Source organism: Plecotus auritus (assembly GCF_963455305.1).
Source record: "Plecotus auritus genome assembly, chromosome: 3".
Classification (NCBI taxonomy): Eukaryota; Metazoa; Chordata; class Mammalia; order Chiroptera; family Vespertilionidae; genus Plecotus; species Plecotus auritus.
Window position 1 is genome coordinate 51,237,752 of NC_137772.1, and position 18,209 is coordinate 51,255,960.

Below are 18,209 nucleotides of genomic sequence, written 5' to 3' on the forward strand. Positions count from 1 at the left end.
CACCAGGGGGCAGATGTTCAATGCACAGGCCTGGAAACATGGAACAGACTGATGAATCTCAGAGGGAAGGAGGGAGGGGGGGAGGGCAGAAAGAGATTAACCTAAGATCTTATATGTATACTAGTGGCCCGGTGCACGAAATTCGTGCATGGGGGTGGGGGGTCCCTCAGCCCAGCCTGCACCCTCTCCACTCTGGGACCCCTCAAAGGATGTCCTACTGCCGGTTTACAGGGATTGGGCCTAAACCGGCAGTCGGACATCCCTCTCACAATCTGGGACTGCTGGCTGCAGCCGCTCACTTGTCTGCCTGCCTGCCTGATTGCCCCTAACCACTCTGCCTGCCGGCCTGCTCGCCCCCAACTGCCCCCACTGCCAGCCTGCTTGCCCCCAAATGCCCCCCGCTAGCCAGATCACCCCCAACTGCCCCCCATGCCAGCCTGCTCACCCCTAATTGCCCCCCCTGCTGGCCTACTCACCCCCACCTTCCCTCCCCACTGGCCTGCTCACCCCCACCTGACCCCCACTGAGGGCCTGCTCACGCCCAACTGACCCCCCTGCTGGTCTGTTTACCCCCACTGGCCCTTGCCATCCCATCCTGGCCTGATCACCCCCCGGCAACCCAAGGTCCCAGCCCCTCCTTTTTTTCTTTTTCTTTTTTTTTTTTTCAGCACCTCCTTGAGTGGAGGCCAGGGCCAGTGGGAAGCAAGTATCTAGGCTGGAAGCAAGTATCTAGGATTTATTTATCTTCTATAATTGAAACTTTGTAGCCTTGAGCGGAGGCCAGGGCCTGCCAGGGCAGGAAGCTTGGGTTCCCCTATTGCCAGGGCAACCCTAGCCTCCTGCTTGCTCCAGCTCTGTGGCCAGCTGCCATCTTGGTTGGGTTAATTTGCATACTCACTCCTGATTGGCTGGTGGACATGGCTTGTGGGTGTAGTGGAGGTACGGTCAATTTGCATGTTTCTCTTTTATTAGTGTAGACTAGAGGCCTGGCCTGTGGGGATCAGGCTGAAACCAGCTCTCCAACATCCCCTGAGGGGTCCTGAGTTGTGAGAGGGCACAGGCCAGGCCAAGGGACCCCACTGGTGCACAAATCTGTGAACCAGGCCTCTAGTTTTATAATATTGAGCTTCCATTTGGGCCCTTTAGCTGTACAGGAAAGTTGCAATAATATCACTAGGTTTCCATGTTAAGATGCCCAAAATCTCCATTATTTAGTGGGTCACTGAATCCATCCCTACTGATATACAGCTCTCTTGTACATCTCCCAAGAAAAAGTCAAAGGAGGAAAAAGCACATTAGAACTATGAATTAGAACTATGACCTAGAATTGAGAAAGCGACCTAAAATATTACCTACATGTATATTATACAAAAAATAATTTTAAAATATTATTCCTTATATGAATTCACTTTATATTTATATATAATTAACACTCGATATTATGTGAAGATGCACTCTTATTTTTTGCAAAAAAAAATTTCTTATTAAAATTCATGTGAAATATCTAAGTGTAATCTGCATGATAGTAATATTATAAATGATATATTACATATTACAAATATTGCATAGTATGTATAATACATTGCATGTAACTGTTATATATTTTATATTTACATATAAATATATACTATATATCATGCTTTTAGTATATACATCATATTTCACATTACATACAATATGTTATAAGTTATACATTTCATACTATATACCCTGAACACCTATGTAAGCATTTTTATTCTTACCATAATCTTATGTTAGAAACTATTGTCCAAATCTTACAAATGAATATTAAAATGAGCTTTGCAAAGTATACTCTTCTTCTTTCTTATTCTAAAGAAAGCTTAGAGTTAAAACTCTAAGATAAGGCATATTGAAATGGAAAATACTATTAGATAACCTGTACATTTCTGTGATATTAGTTGTGGCAGAAACAAATGCTGCCAAGGTGCTAGTGGCACAGGTGACTTTGGCAGGGGGTGAGTTTTAGTGCCATTCATCTTAATTTCCTGCCTCTTGGAGGCACTCTTACACCATAGGACAGAACTTTCTGGCTTTGAACTTGGATTCTTAAGAGCTTTAAAGCTTAGGACTGAAGCTTAAACTATAATCTATAAAATTTTCAAATGGCTCCTGGGTATAACTGAATCAATGATGTTGTTGACCAGAACCTGACTTCCCTGGATTGGTGTCACTACTTCAACTGTGTCCTAAACACAGAAACAAGCAAACAATCCCAAGTTCATCAGGTTAAAGGAATTCTACCCATCGTTCTCTTCCACACAGGTGTAGGTTGCATGGGCCCTGGAAACAGGGACTTGGACTGAGTGTTGGATTTGGTGGGACCTGCCTTCAGACTGTAGAGCCTGGAGTTGGGATTGCTCTGCATGCTAGAATGAAGAAAAGCAGATTTAAAAGACCAAACAAGGAATCAATCAGAAGGACCTGGTCTTAAATGCAGAAGCAATACTAAGGAGAGAGGTCAGCAATCACTCACCTTAGGGAGTTTTATGGGAGAGTGGGGAACTGAACCTTGTGAGCATCCTGGGAGGACTAAAGCTGTAGGACCTTTGATCAGGTCTCCCTAACACAGATGAAGAGGTAGCAGTCAAAGGAGCTAACCTAGCAGAAACTGAATTAGAACTATGACCTAGAATTGAGAAAGAGACCTAAAATATTACCTACATGTATATTTTACAAAAATAATAATTTTAAAATATTATTCCTTATCTGAATTCACTTTATATTTATATATAATTAACACTCGATATCACATGAAGATGCACTCTTATTTTTTTGCAAAAAGTCTTCTAATTAAAATTCATGAGAAATATCTAAGTGTAATCTGCAAAAACATACTAAATAAGGTTCTTGTCTTCCTTATCTTGTCATCATTTGCCTGTGTGACCTTGAGTGGCCTAATTTGCCCCATTGAAAACCTTTTTATACTATACTAACTCTAGGTGCACTCAAAGATCTCTACCATACCTGTGTTTCCAATATATGCTATTCCTAAAAACAAGGCACACCCACAAAATATATCTTTAATTGAAGTGAGGCTGTATCTCCTCTAAATGAAATATAGGGAAGAGTTATTCTTAAATGTTTGATATAGTAATTTCTCTTAATTGCTTTTACTCCTGCTGTAAGAACATAGCTTAACAACTGTGATGTTTGATGAAAACTGATGATTTTTTTAAGTCAAAAATAAATAACTTGGAGTGTATATTCAGAATTGCAACATCTGTGTTTTGATGTTTACAACCACAGATGCTAGATATTTCCAGATGGAAACAAGGTTGGCACTCTTCAATTTCCTTGAGAGAAAACTATGTAATGATGGGTAGTTAAAAAACAGTTTCATAGTTTTTCAATACGCTAGTCATGAAAATCTACAGTTTGGTTGAAATATGTTTAATGTTGGTTCAACCATTTAAAACATTCTGCTCATTTAATTTTATCCCACATCAAATACTGACAAGAATGTTCATTATAGTAGTTCAATTCAAGGTTATCATTTTTAAAAATCTTGAATATTACATAATTATTACGGCTATGGACTCTTAAAATGCTGTCAAATAGCATAGTGAGACTATAAAAAATAAAATAAATTTATGCTCCTGAATGATTATGTCATTCTCTGACTAGGCTGTTTTAATAAACTAGAGGCCTGGTGCACAAAATTCATCCACGGGGGGGGGGGGGGGGGCCTTTTCCCTCAGCCCAGCCTGCACCCTCTCCAATCTGGGACCCCTCAAGGGATGTCCGACTGCTCGTTTAGGTCCGATAAAGATAGGATCAGGCCTAAACAGGCAGTCAGACATCCCTCTCACAATCCAGGACTGCTGACTCCCAACTGCTTGCCAGCTTGCTTTCCTGATTGCCCCTAACCACTTCTGCCTGCCAGCCTGATCACTCCCCAACCACTCCACTGCCAGCCTGATTGATGCCTAACTGCTCCCCTGCCAGCCTGATTTCCCTAACTGCCCTCTCCTGCAGGCCTGGTCACCCCTAACAGCCCTCCCCTGAAGGCCTGGTCACCCCCAACTGCCCTTCCCTGCAGGCCCGGTTGCCCCCAACTTTCCTCCTCTGTTGGCCTGGTCACCACTAACTGCCCTCCCCTGCATGCTTGATCACCTCCAACTGCCCTCCCTTGCAGGCCTGGTCCCTCCCAACTGCCCTCCTCTGCTGGCCATCTTGTGGTGGCCATCTTGTGTCCAGATGAGGGCAGCCATCTTGTGTGTTGGAGTGATGGTCAATCTGCATATTACTCTTTTATTAGATAGGATAGAGGCCTGGTGCATGGGTGGGGGTCAGCTTATTTGCCCTGAAGGGTGTCCCAGATCAGGGTAGGGGTTCCCTTGGGACGTGGGGCAGCCTGGGTGAGGGGCCTGTGGTGGTTTGCAGGCCGGCCACTCCCCTTGGTGACTTAAGTGGAGGCCCTGGTATCTGGGATTTATTTATCTTCTATAATTGAAACTTTGTAGCCTTGAGCGGAGCCAAGCCTCCTGCTCACTCCATGGCCACAGCCATTTTTGTTGGGATTTATGTATCTTCTGTAATTGAAACTTTGTAGAGGAAGCCAAGGCAATCCAGGGCAGCAGGGAAGCTTGGTTTCCTCCATCGCTATGGGCAACTCAAGCCTCCTGCTCTCTCCAGCTCTGTGGCTGCCGCCATTTTTGTGGGGATTTATTTATCTTTTATAATTGAAACTTTGTAGCCTTGAGTGGAGGCCTGGGCCGGCCAGGGTGTGCAGGAAGCTTGGCTTCCTCCATTGCCGGGAAAACCCAAGCCTCCTGCTTGCTGCAGCTCCGTGGCTGCAGCCATCTTGTTTGGGTTAATTTGCATTTTTGCTCCTGATTGGCTGGTGGGCGTGACTTGTGGGTGTAGTGGAGGTACTGTCAATTTGCATATTACTCTTTTATTAGATAGGATGATAATAATACCTACTGCACATTTACTCTATGCCTGACACTGTGCTAAATACTTCATATAAATTTATACTTTTTATGTAAACCTTGCAACAATTCTATGAAGACTTGACTGTTATTATCTTTATTTTACAGGTGAATAACTGAGGCTTAGAGAAGTTATATAACTTGCCAAATTTCACACAACCAAGCAAATAATAAAGCCATGATTCAGGTCCAGAGACCCAATATTAGGGAATAAGTGAAGTGAGTCTTTAATCTAGTCTGAGTATCATGAGTATCAAAAGCTGAAAATGTTCTAGGAAAAGCTTAAATATTCAACATTTGAAGCTAACTCTATTCTTGTAATAAACAATTTTTCAGTAACAATGGACACATATTTGAGGATATTTGAACTCACAGGGAAACTAGTCACCTCATAGTCTAGGTAAATAGCATCCCCTAGAATTGTGCCATTTCCTGGCTACACAGCTCAATGTGGTACCTTCAAATGTAGAAATGTCAGGATAAATTAGATATTTGTGCTTACCTGAACCACTAAGAGAGAATGAAAAGAAAACTTTCCTTTTGTAGTAAAATGGAAGACACTGTAATAGAAAAAGGGATAAAAGGGGAGGATGGTTCAAGGAAGCGTTAATACCAAGAGAAATAGCCTTATAAATCACACTTTATTAAAAACCAGTTACCTGGCCATAGTCCCCCTTTATGCTATGCATATTACAGAATGCAAAAGGTAAAAAAAAAGAAACACAAGCCAGAAAAGATAAGATGACAACATAGGAGCTTTGATAATTTCTGCAAATATGGGACCAGAAATTGGTATTTTTTGTGTACATATAAGTGCACATGTGTGTGCACTTGTGTGTGTTTATGTATTTTGTCTCATATTATTTCCATTTTCCATTCCTTATTCTTATTTCAATTTCTTACTGTTAAAAATCACCAACCAACTTCCCAAAGTCAGGAGTTAAACTACCCAAACCAGGATACCTGATTCATTCTTCAAAATATCAACAGCTACAATTTGTGGGGAAGGTTTTACCTGACAGTCAATGAAATTGTTAGTGTGAATCCAGAACAACTGGCCATGTGTACCTGGTGTAGATAGTTCTGACTGCCTTAGAATATAACTAAAATAATCTAGAAAAAATCAGAAAAGACTGATGTAGAGATAATCCTGGAGACATTTAGTTTCCTGGTTCCACTCAGCCCATTTCATTTTTGCTCTGTGGACCAATAAATCCCATTTTAAGCTAGAGCTAGTTTGAATTGACTTTCTGTCATGTATCACTAGGGAATCATGACTATTATAGAGGACCTATTACATCAGTTGTAAACAGTAACCATGACTCTACAGGTTTTCAAGTAAAATGTGTGTGTGTGTGTGTGTGTGTGTGTGTGTGTGTGGCTCGTGGCAAAGTTGGGAGGGGCGGGGGTTGCCAGCTTCAGGGCACAGAAAGCTGGAAAAACGTGGCTCAGAGAACTAAAAGACTGTATACAAAAATATTAGAGATAAAAAGGAAACTGCCAATCTCCAGTCATTGCAGAAAATTACTGAAAGCTCATATAAAGGTAAAGGGGCTTGGTGCTCACAAGAATAAATTTATGGCAGGTGAATGTTCCAACCCTTGACCACATGGTTTGGTGAAGCACATGGCAATAGTGTCATGTAGGATTGCTGGTAGATCTCAATTAATTTTACCTCAAAACCCTTTTTTATGGTTACCATTTAAATCATATTCTATTAAAATAATTGTATGAATAGATATTAATCAGTCTGAGTGGAGAAATCTGTATATTTCTTGCTTATATATTTATAAATTTGTGATTTTGTGATCACTATTATAAACTAGAGGCCCGGTGCACAAAATGTGTGCACAGGGGGTGTGTCCCTCAGCCCAGCATGCACCCTCTCCAATCTGGGACCCCTCAAGGGATGTCTGACTGCCTGTTTAGGCCTGATCCTAAATGGGCAATCGGACATCCCTCTCACAATCCAGGACTGCTGGCTCCCAACTGCTCACCTGCCTGCCTTCCTGATTGCCCCTAACTGCTTCTGCCTGCCAGCCTGATCACCCCCTAACCACTCCCCTGCCAGCCTGATTGATACCTAACTGCCCTCCCCTGCTGGCCATATTGTGGCAGCCATCTTGTGTCCACATGGGTGCAGCCATCTTGTGTGTTGGAGTGATGGTCAATTTTCATATTACTCTTTTATTAGATAAGATAGAGGCCTGGTGCATGGGTGGGGGCCAGCTGGTTTTCCCTACAGGTTGACCTGGATCAGGGTGGGGGTTCCCTTAGGGTGTGGGGCATCCTGCTGGAGGGGCCTGTGGTGGTTTGCAGGCCGGCCACTCCCCCCGGTGACCCAAGTGGAGGCCCTGGTATCTGGGATTTATTTATCTTCTATAATTGAAACTTTGTAGCCTTGAGTGGAAGCCTGGGCCTGCCAGGGTGTGTGGAAAGCTTGGCTTCCTCCATCACCAGGGGCAACTCAAGCCTACCTGTTCTCTCCAGCTCCATGGCTGCCACCATTTTTGTTGGGATTTATTTATCTTCTATAATTGAAACTTTGTAGCCTTGAGTGGAGGCCTGGGCCTGCCAGGGTGTGTGGAAAGCTTGGCTTCCTCCATTGCCGGGGAAACCCAAGCCTCCTGCTCTCTCCGTGGATGCAGCCATCTTGGTTAGGTTAATTTACATACTTGCTCCTGATTGGCTGGTGGGTGTGGCTTGTGGGTGTAGCTGAGTGATAGTTAATTTGCATATTACTCTTTTATTAGATAGGATATGAATATATGGATATAAAGGAGCCTACACCTCACCCTAGATCAGAACCAGGATTTGATTCCAGACCCCAGTAGAATAAAATGGGTGACTACTCTGATAGCACAGCCCTGATATGTGTAAATGATTAGGTCAAACAAGTACACATGAAGTTGGGACAGATTTTCTTAATCCACATATTTCATGTGGAAATGAAAATAGTGGTAGAGCACATTACCTATGTATTACATAGCTCTGAAATTGTTCTAACCAGTTGATAATAAAAGTTAGAGTGTCAACACTTCTAGAAGTCTCTCCAAATTATGTGGGACCTAAAATATTCTACATAGAAGGAAGAGCAATTCTGAAATTCTCCACCGTTCTCAAGAGTCACCAGCTTGATAATTAAAAACATTTTTTTTTTAGTTCAGTGTTTATCATCTGAAAATGTGCTGCAGGGTTGCAAAGCCTTATAATGATTCTACTAAATATTTGTTGAGCAGATATTCCTGACTGAAGACTGAGGGAAAGACATTCTAAGAATTAATGGCTGAGAAATTTTCAAAACTGAACAAAGACATTGCTTCTCAGATTGAAGTCACACATGGGATCCTGAGCAGAAACAATGAGCCAGGCTAATGTAAAAGCAACAAAAATTCTAAAGCATAAAATTATAAACACATATAATATATTTATTTAAAATTAAATAAATATTATATATATATATATATATATATATATATAGCCTCATATATTTGGACAATTCTATCCTTCCCACATCCATCCACATATCTAGTTTTCAAATATTTCTTTCTATTATCTTAGTTCAAATTATCATCAGCCCTTGTCCAGTTTTCTACAACTGGTCTCTCTGCCTACACTCTTGCTAATCATAAACCTGCTTTCTACTCTACAACAAAACTGATCGAGCTAATACACAAATATAAGAGAGCTCAAGGCTATGATTCTAAATATCCTTAGAAAAATATGGTCCAAACTCTCTACACAGCCTATTGAATCATCCATGCCTGTTCATACTCAGGTCCCTATTTTTACTATTTATACTTGATATCTAGACCTTGTAATCTAGCTGCTTACTATTTTCAAGTACTTTTGCCTTTTCCAGAGACATATCTCTATACTTCACCCTATACACACACAGAGCTGACTCTACTCAGATATAAAAATAAGCAAGATGCCAGTGGCAGTCTTTGGAGGGGTTGTCTCTCATTGTTTTGATGCTACCATATGAACATATTTTTATAACATTTATAAAATTTGGCAGGACCTATCCCTTTGTCTAGCTGCTTCTTTAATTTAAAGGCCTCTGGGGAAAGAAATGTTATCATATATATTCATATTCTTTTTAATATTTTTAGTGTTTAGCACATTCTATTATATGATCAAAAGTCATTTATTGCATGAATGAACAAAAATGAGCATACTTTGTATGTTTATGCACCCATATCATACTAAATTCACTCAGTAGACATCTTAAAAGTGTGATATGAAAATGATCTATATTAATGTTCGATCTGATACAGCGATATAAAAATATTCCAAATGATTTGTGAAAACTCATATGTTACAGGTCTTATTATGTTGATATTTATGCCGATAATATATTACATATGGAATAATTACTTAACATTCTAAGTCTCAATTTATTGAAATGCAAAATACATATGCTGATAGATATTTCACTTATTATTTTGTGAATTAAATGTGAAACATATATAAAAGTTACTATGTTATTGGCTGCCAAATTCTAGGTGCAAATAAATAACATTCTTCATTCTTGGTTGAAATGCACATAGCCACCATCTTTCTCATCTCAGAAAAATAAAAATGTGAAGGAATGTGATGAAGTGGTGTGGTAGCACATTCGTATCAGTCTACAGCAGTAGACCAGCCTTACTGAACCTTAATATTTGACTTACTCAGTTCTTTTATTCACATTTTATATTAATTTCAAAGGAATGTAGAATAACATCACAAATATTTAACACAGAAAACCATCAGTTTCTTCTAAAAAAAAATATTAATTTGTGGTAAACACTTGTCATTGCTCTCTTGCCTTCCTTGCCAAGAATGTTAGGGGGCTGGGGAAGAATCTTGGTTAGAGCCACTAAGTGCTTGGAGCTAATCATGGTTAGCCCATTCTGCTCGTCAGATATCCACATTTCCAGTTTCCTTTATAGTCAGGGGTGGCAATTTGATGATGTTTTGGCCAATACAGCATAGAGGGAAATCTTCAGGGTGTACGGAGTCTTTAGTAGGAGACTTTTTGCTTTCTATAGCAGATATATATCATGAAGGTAACTAACTTCTACTGCTAACTTTGTTTCTCCTCTTTGAACACAATTTAAGGATGTGATACCAGCATGTAATTGCCACATTCATGTGATTCTGAAATGACAGGACAAAATGCCAAGTCTCTGAGGATTTCAGAATAAATGCATAGAGAATGTCTGGTAGCTTTACTACTTCATGGAACAGCTGCATCCAAACTAGAAAACACCTATTTATAAACTTCACATGAGTGAAGAGTAGCATAATATGCCACTCAAAATATGCCAACTGGTATATTGTTTTGAGCTATAGGCACTGGGAAAGCAGCATGAGCAAGAAGTGGCTTTCTCTGAACTCCCCTTATCTGTTTTATCTGCCTTATTGCCTAAGGACAGATACTCTCCCCTATGGGGCCTATATCCCACCCCTTTTCCTTGCTAAGATGGTATTTAGGCCTGAATTTTAAGCCACCTGCAGGAGTTAATCATTTTCTCCTGGGTATATCTAATTAATATAAGGGATTTACATGTTAATAAGGCTTCTTTTAAATATGTTTTTATTTTTATTTTAAAGAGAGAAGAAGCGGAGGACTGAGAGAAACATCCATGAGAGCAACATCTATCAATAGGCTGTCTCCTGTACACCCCCTACTAGGGATGGAGCCTGCAATCGGGGCATGTGCCCTGACCAGGAATCTAATCAGCCACCTCTAGGTGCATGGGACCAAGCTCAACCAACTGAGCAACACCAGCCAGGGCTTCTACTTTCTTTTATTAATCTGTCTTTTATTACAGGGACCCCAGTTAAAAACTCAGAAATGGTAGAGGGAAATTTATTGTTTTGTTACATGAGCAAAGCTTAAGTTTCTCTTCCCCAGTCTTTCCGTGACTTTAAGGCCTTCCTACTTGAGGTAACACCTAAATACAGAAAATGCTGAAGTAGAAAAAGAACTGGGTGTGAAACCAACGTTGCAGTACTGTTCTGAAGGATGCAGAGGTAACATGGATTGTAAACTCTATGACATCTTAAAAATATTGCATGTGTAGGGATTAAATTGGCATCCAAATTCTATTGTATGTTTTATATTCTGCTTTTTTTCTCCAGCGTTGACTCTTTCATTGCTCTAAAAAAAAATGGATTCTGGAGTGTTAGGGGAACTAGGAAGCTTTAATAAAGCAATAATGATATTATCAAAACATTGTTCTTTATTACCCTGCTTAGGTTTTTCAGTCATTTCAATTAATTTCTCATAGATTATGTTGTTGGCCTATTGGCAGGTCAATTTTCAAAGACACACTTAACCTGAAAATTACTTCCAACCCCATTCTCCACATGTGCAGGACCTTGAGATTCTCACAAAAGATACATTTTCAGGAGAAAAAGAAAAAACCTCTCCCATCCTAGTGGACAAATGTGCCCATCAGTCTTCATTTTTAGCTGTGTTTAACTTGAGTAAATGATTTAAAGGAATCTAAGTACTTGTCACAAGGCATGGCATGGTTTGTGCTCTTAAATGCGGGCGGCTTGTCTGTTACCTTTCAAGTAATTCCTAGGCGGCAGGTTACTCATAAGAAAAGCAATGCCTGGAGCAGGTGTCAGAGTACGTGATAAAGTAGCTGTCATGGCAGGAGGATGAAAGATGGAAACTACTAAGCATTTTGGATAATGACTCAAAAATATGAAAAAGGACAGATAATCCCAAAACATGAATCTTCTGAAAATAGTTTAAAAATGTATGAAACTGTTGCTTCTGCATAATTTCAACACCTTGTGAAGTAATACAATCAAAGGAACACAGTTCTTCTAGATTAAACATATTTTATTGATTTTTATCTTCAATGGAGTGAATGCTATTGAGGTTTCATTTGTACAAGTTTGAAACACTTGGTTTTAAATTACATTTTGGCACTGTGAACTCCCAAGCGTATATTGACCAAGTAATTTTTTCTTCTTTTGATTTGCTCTTTTTTTTTTTTTTAATAAAAAAGCAGTTTTTAAATATGGGCACTATAAAAAAGTAGACTACTTTTTTTTGGCTTGCATCCTCAATAGTAAAATTTATCATGAATTTAAATAAAGTGAGTTAACCCAAAGAAAAATGTGGAAAACCCAGATCTGACTGTAATAACAGGTTGAGGACTATAATGAAAAAGAAACTAAGTCATGTGACTCCAGTCCCATTTCTGGCTGCATATCACACATATACATATATCTTGAATAAATTCCTAGATGCATCTAAAAATGCTTATTTTCCATATGTAAAGTGGAAATAACATGATCATAACTGAACTCTTTCTGGACAATAAAATGACAAAAATGTTATTTCTTAAATATGTTTTAATAATTCTAGTTAAACCCCTTTCAATAAGACTCCTCTCTTTTTATTTTAGAGAGAGAAGAAGGGGAGAACGAGAGAGAAACATTCATGAGAGAAACATCAATTTTCTCCTTTGGTTGAAATTTCTTTAAATTTCTAAATAAGCTCCTACCTATTAGTTTTATTTAAAACTGAGATATTTCTCTAACTGATCGCATTAATATTTTAAAAACTTTATTCTATTTTGGTCTTTCAATATTCTCCGGCTGTTTTCTTTCCATGACTCTCCCTCCTTTTCTTCCTCTTTTATTTTCTTCTGCTTTTTAAGTTTTGAGTCACAGAAATCCATTATGAAATTTATAAAACCTTTGTATCCTCTTCCCAATGAAATACTTCCATTCATTTCCGTGTGTCTTTCAAAGTGCTCATGGACTATCTGTAGCCTGCCCATGGAGACAAGATAAAGCAGGTGTATTTTTTTCCTAGAAAAGTTAAAAAAAGAAAAAAGAAAAAGAAAGAGGTCCATAACCAAAGGGGATGCTATGGAGCATCTGATTCCAAATTGTATTGCTCCTAGTTGCTCTGCTTCTACTGCTTCTCTTTCCGCCTGGCACCCACAAGAACGTTTTCCCAGAGCAACTGAACTTAATAAAAATAAGAAAAGAAAAGAATCTTGGTAAAATTGTTATATTGGTAGATAAATTGGAAAATATATTAGAGTATGAAGCCAAACATGGTAAGGGATGGTACTGTCAAGCTACAAGGAAAAGAGGTCGATGCCAGGGTATGAGCTCCAGGGATTACTGTGGGGATGCCACACCATGGGAAAAAGTAAGTGTCCATATAGACAGCAGCGTCCTGAACAACAGACAATATCTGGGACTCAGCAATATCATCCAAGACCTTAGAAACCTTCGTTGGGTTTATTACACAGTAGTTTCCCCTTCATCCTTGGGGGATATGTTCCAAGAACCCAAGTGGATGCCTAAAACTACAAATAGTACCAGACTCTATAGGTGCTATGTTTTTCTTATAGTCACACACCTATGATAAAGTTAAATTATAAATTAAGCAGAATAAGAGATTAACAGCAGTAATAAAACATAACAATTGTAACAATATACTGTAATAAAAGTTGTGTGAAGGTGGTTTCTCTCTCTTAGCAAACTAGCATGAATTTCTTTTTCCTTCTTCACAATTTCACATAGAAGATTCTTTCTTACATTGGAATTTAACACCTCAGCATATGATATATATATTTTTTCTTATTAACTATAGAACTTTCACCTTTTCACTGAAGCAATATGGCTTCTTTTTGGCATATCTGAATTGCCAGCATAATTACTCTTGGGCTTTGGGCCATTATTAAGTAAAGTAAGGGTTACTTGAACACAAGTACTGCAATACCTCAACAGTCAATCTGATAACCCAGATGGTTACTAAGTTCCTAGCAGTTGGGGTATGTGGGATGGAGTAGGGTGGCATGAGACTTCATCGTGCTACTCAGAATGGTGCACAATTTAAAACTCCTGAATTTTCTACTTCTGAAATGTTGCTAATAGTTTCAGACTGTGATTGATCATGGGTAACTGACACCATGGAAAGTAAACCTGTGGCTGATGGGAACTACAAAAGATGATCAAACAGTGGCTCTTGTATCCTTTCTAACCATACTATTACTCCTTAGCATGGCATTTAAGGTCTGGTAACATAATGTAGCCTTAATATATCCATTTTTAACGAATTTCACTGTAAATCCACAGTGTGCAAGTTATGTGCATGCCCTGGAGGTTCACCGCTGATCAAACAGATCATGCTTCCTGCAGGCCTTTGCATATATCTTTGTAGCTCTGACTCTGGTATAATTATTATTCCATAAGTCTGCTATCTTCAGATCATGAACTCCAGAAGTTTCCAGGCTTTTTTACTTGTTTGTTTTAAAGAAGTATGCCTATCATAATTGCTTGTATATAGAATACATGCAATGGAAATTAAGTTACTTAGCTAAAAACCTCTTGACTTTGATTCAGAGAACACGATATGTCATCAAAATCAGAATTTCCCCTAATTATATGTACTAATTTTCTGCATTTTTTTAGATCCTACATAGTATCTTAAATATGACCCTTAAATAAGTTCTACCTCCTTCACTCATTGAAAATCATATCTCAAATCCATGCAGCTGGCTTTGACTCTTAAAGCAGTGCTCCCAGTCAATTAGTCTGGAAGCAAAGCACTGGAACAGTGAGAACTATTCTGATAAGAGACTGAACTGTCTCAGGGACTCCTCAGAACCTGTCCCTGTTCCCTGGTCTTCCATCATGCCCTGTCGATCATCTAAACTCAGCCCAGGAGAACCCATTCCAAGCCTGTACTTTTTCTTCATCAGAAGGACTTGAGAATACACAGATCCTTAGGAGACAGCTCTGTTCCTTACATGGAAGGGAGTTTGGAGAAGATGACAAATGACTCCATATTCCCTATTAGGGCCATGTCATTACATTAAATAAATTCCTGCTTAAAGAGACTATTTGTCACCAAGGATAATTTAATCAACCTCATACAGGGTGAGGAGAAAACTAGGAATTAGAACAAGTGCTGAGAACATGAATCAATTTTTTCTTCATCCAGATGCAAATGTGCTTTGAGCTATTTCTGTCTTCTTACCTAACTACTGTAGTTACTAAAAACCTATTTGCAGTCATTTGCATCCATTAGCTAAAGTAATTTATTACATTTAGACTTTCATGGTTATAAAATAATAATTTTTACATTTCTGGCTGGGTTATTCTAAAATAATAACAAGTGAATTATTTTCAAAAGTTTTGTTTCCCAGTAGTGTTTTTTAATTGAAATTCTTAAATAAAAAGCATGCAAATAAAATAATCTTATTCACAAATTACTCAAATTTTAATTTAGTTTTATTCATACTTAATGAGTTCAAATTCTTTATGACTAAAATAAAACCTTGTGATAAAATAATGGCTATATTTATAATTAATGGGTAAATGAAATAAGAACTAATATTTTAATTTTCATTATTAAACATATAAACTCCACATGTAATCCTAAAGAATGTAACTGTCAAACATGAACAAACCATTCAACAGAAAATCTTAAGAGAACAAGTAAGTGGCCCACTTACCAGGAAATGTATGTTCTCTGCAAATAACTATTCATAAATGAAGTACATATAAAGCTACAATGTCCACGTTTCAGGAACAAGAGTTGATTTCAAAAATAAAAAGAATAAAAAATTTGTGATGTAAAATTAGTGGTGCACGTGTTTGAGTAGATGAGTCAATTACTGAATAAATAAGGTCTGTCTAGTGGTTATTGTCATGGAACTATTGTGTTAATTAGTGGTCTAGATTCACAATCCAGAATGTATTTCCAAAGCCCACTCCTATTAGTGAAACACCAAATTTGGGGAGTTTTATTTTATTTTGCCTCTGAGAATGTAGAATTTAATATTTTTGTGAAGTGTTGTAATCTTTTTAAAGTTTTACAAAATAAGCATATTTTTAAATGGATTATTTTTACAGAGTTTGGATAAAGTAATTCCAATTAAAACTGAGGAAGAAAATTGTATACTACCTTAAAAGAAACACCTGTGGTTATTTGCATTCCAAAGTAAGAATCAATATAACTCATCATTTAGATGCCACTTTTCTAGGGGAGCTTTCCTTGCAACTGAGACCAACCCAGGTGTTACTTATATACATTTTCTAAGAAGTTTTGTACTTGTTCTTCATAGAACTTATTTTAATTCCAACTGATTGCTTAAGTATTTGCCTTTTCTTAATTTTATTTATTTATTTATTTATTTTGCTTTCAATAGAAACTTTGGTTTAAAATTTAGGTTAGGGAGCAAGTTTCTTTCATTCATTGCTCTATTGCTAGCAGTTAGCCATGTGCCTAATTTATTGAAGATACGCAACAAATATACCTATCAATCTATTTATTTATTTTGCTTTCTTTTTTTAATTTATTTTCATTGCTGGGAGTATTATTGATGATGCAACAAATATATTTAAATGAATGGTTCTTAAACAAACATTATATTTTAGCCATTATGCAGTAATGAAACTCCCTCCAAGAGCTCCACCATTAAGAGGAAGGGGAAGATGTACTCTGATTGATGAACCTATGGCTTCATTGAGATATGGATAAGTTTACTGTTACAATGTAGACATTTATCTTTCCTTCCATTGAGCTCCCATACAAGCATGCTTAAATTTAAAAAAATAATAATAATAAGTTTAAGAAGTGTGACAGCCTTATAAACCAAACAGGGTAACATGCATGGGAGAAAACTACAGTGCTGTGTGAAGAACTTTAATTATCTTAAAGACATATCTTTATAAAAAGAGTAAGTTGGGCCATAACCAGTTTGGCTCAGTGGATAGAGCATCGGCCTGCAGACTGAAAGGTCCCAGGTTCGATTCCGGTCAAGGGCATGCACCTTGGTTGCGGGCACATCCCCAGTAGAAGGTGTGCAGGAGGCAGCTGAATCGATGTTTCTCTCTCATCAATGTGTCTAACTCTCTAACCCCTCTCCCTCCCTTTCTGTAAAAAATCAATAAAATATATTTTTTTAAAAAGAATAAGTTTGAGTGCAAAAGGGGGCTGAGTGCAAAAGGTAAAAGAATTAGAAGTACAAATTGACAGATACAAAATAGTAAAGTGGATGTAAAACAATGAATAGGGAATATAGACAATAATATTTAATAACTATGTATGGTGTCAGGGGGGTACTAGACTTATGTTGGGGATCACTTTGTAAATTACATAAATGTCTAACCACTATGCTATACACCTGAAACTAATATAATGATGAATGTCAAATGTGATTGAAAATAATTTTCATTAAAATAAATAGGAAAATAAGTGCTTGTCTCTATCTACTTATATAAAAAAAAATGTCTAAGTAAAGTCACAAATAAAAAGTTAAGCAGATTATTTCAGGAACTGAAATGTTAGATTACTTATAAAATGTATTAAATAATAACTTGGCAGAGTCATCCTATCTAATAAAAGAGTAATATGCAAATCAACTGTACCTCTGCTACACCCATAAGCCTCGCCCACCAGCCAATCAGGAGCAAAAATGCAAATTAACCCAACCAAGATGGCTGTGGCCATGGAGCAAACAGGAGGCTTGGGTTTCCCTGGCAATGGAGGAAGCCAAGCTTCCTGCACACCCTAGCTGCCCAGGCCTCCACTCAAGGCTACAAAGTTTCAATTATAGAAGATAAACAAATACCAGATAACACGGCCTCTGCCTGGGTCACTGGGGGGTGTGGCCAGCCTGCAAACCACCACAGGCCCCTCGCCCAGGCCACCCCATGCCCCAAGGAAACCCCCACCCTGATCCGGGACACCCTTCAGGGCAAACCAGCTGACCCCGACCCGTGCACCAGGCCTTTATCCTATCTAATAAAAGAGTAATATGCAGATTGACCATCACTCCAACACACAAGATGGCTGCCCTCATGTGGTCAAAGATCCTGTCCCCATGTGGACACAAGATGGCCACCACAAGATGGCCAGCAGGGGAGGGCAGTTGGGGGTGATCAAGCCTGCAGGGGAGGGCAGTTAGGGGTGACCAGGCCAGCAGAGGAGGGAAGTTGGGGGTGACCGGGCCTTCAGGGAAGGAAGGGCAGTTGGGGGGGACCCAGGCCTGCCAGGGAGAGCTGTTGGGGAGTGACCAGGCCTGCAGGGGAGGGCAGTTAGGGGCAATCAGGCTGGCAGGGGAGCAGTTAGGCATCAATCAGGCTGGCAGTGGAGTGGTTAGGGGGTGATCAGGCTGGCAGGCAGAAGCGGTTAGGGGCAATCCGGAAGGCAGGCTGGCGAGCAGTTGGGAGCCAGCAGTCCTGGACTGTGAGAGGGATGTCCGACTGCCTGTT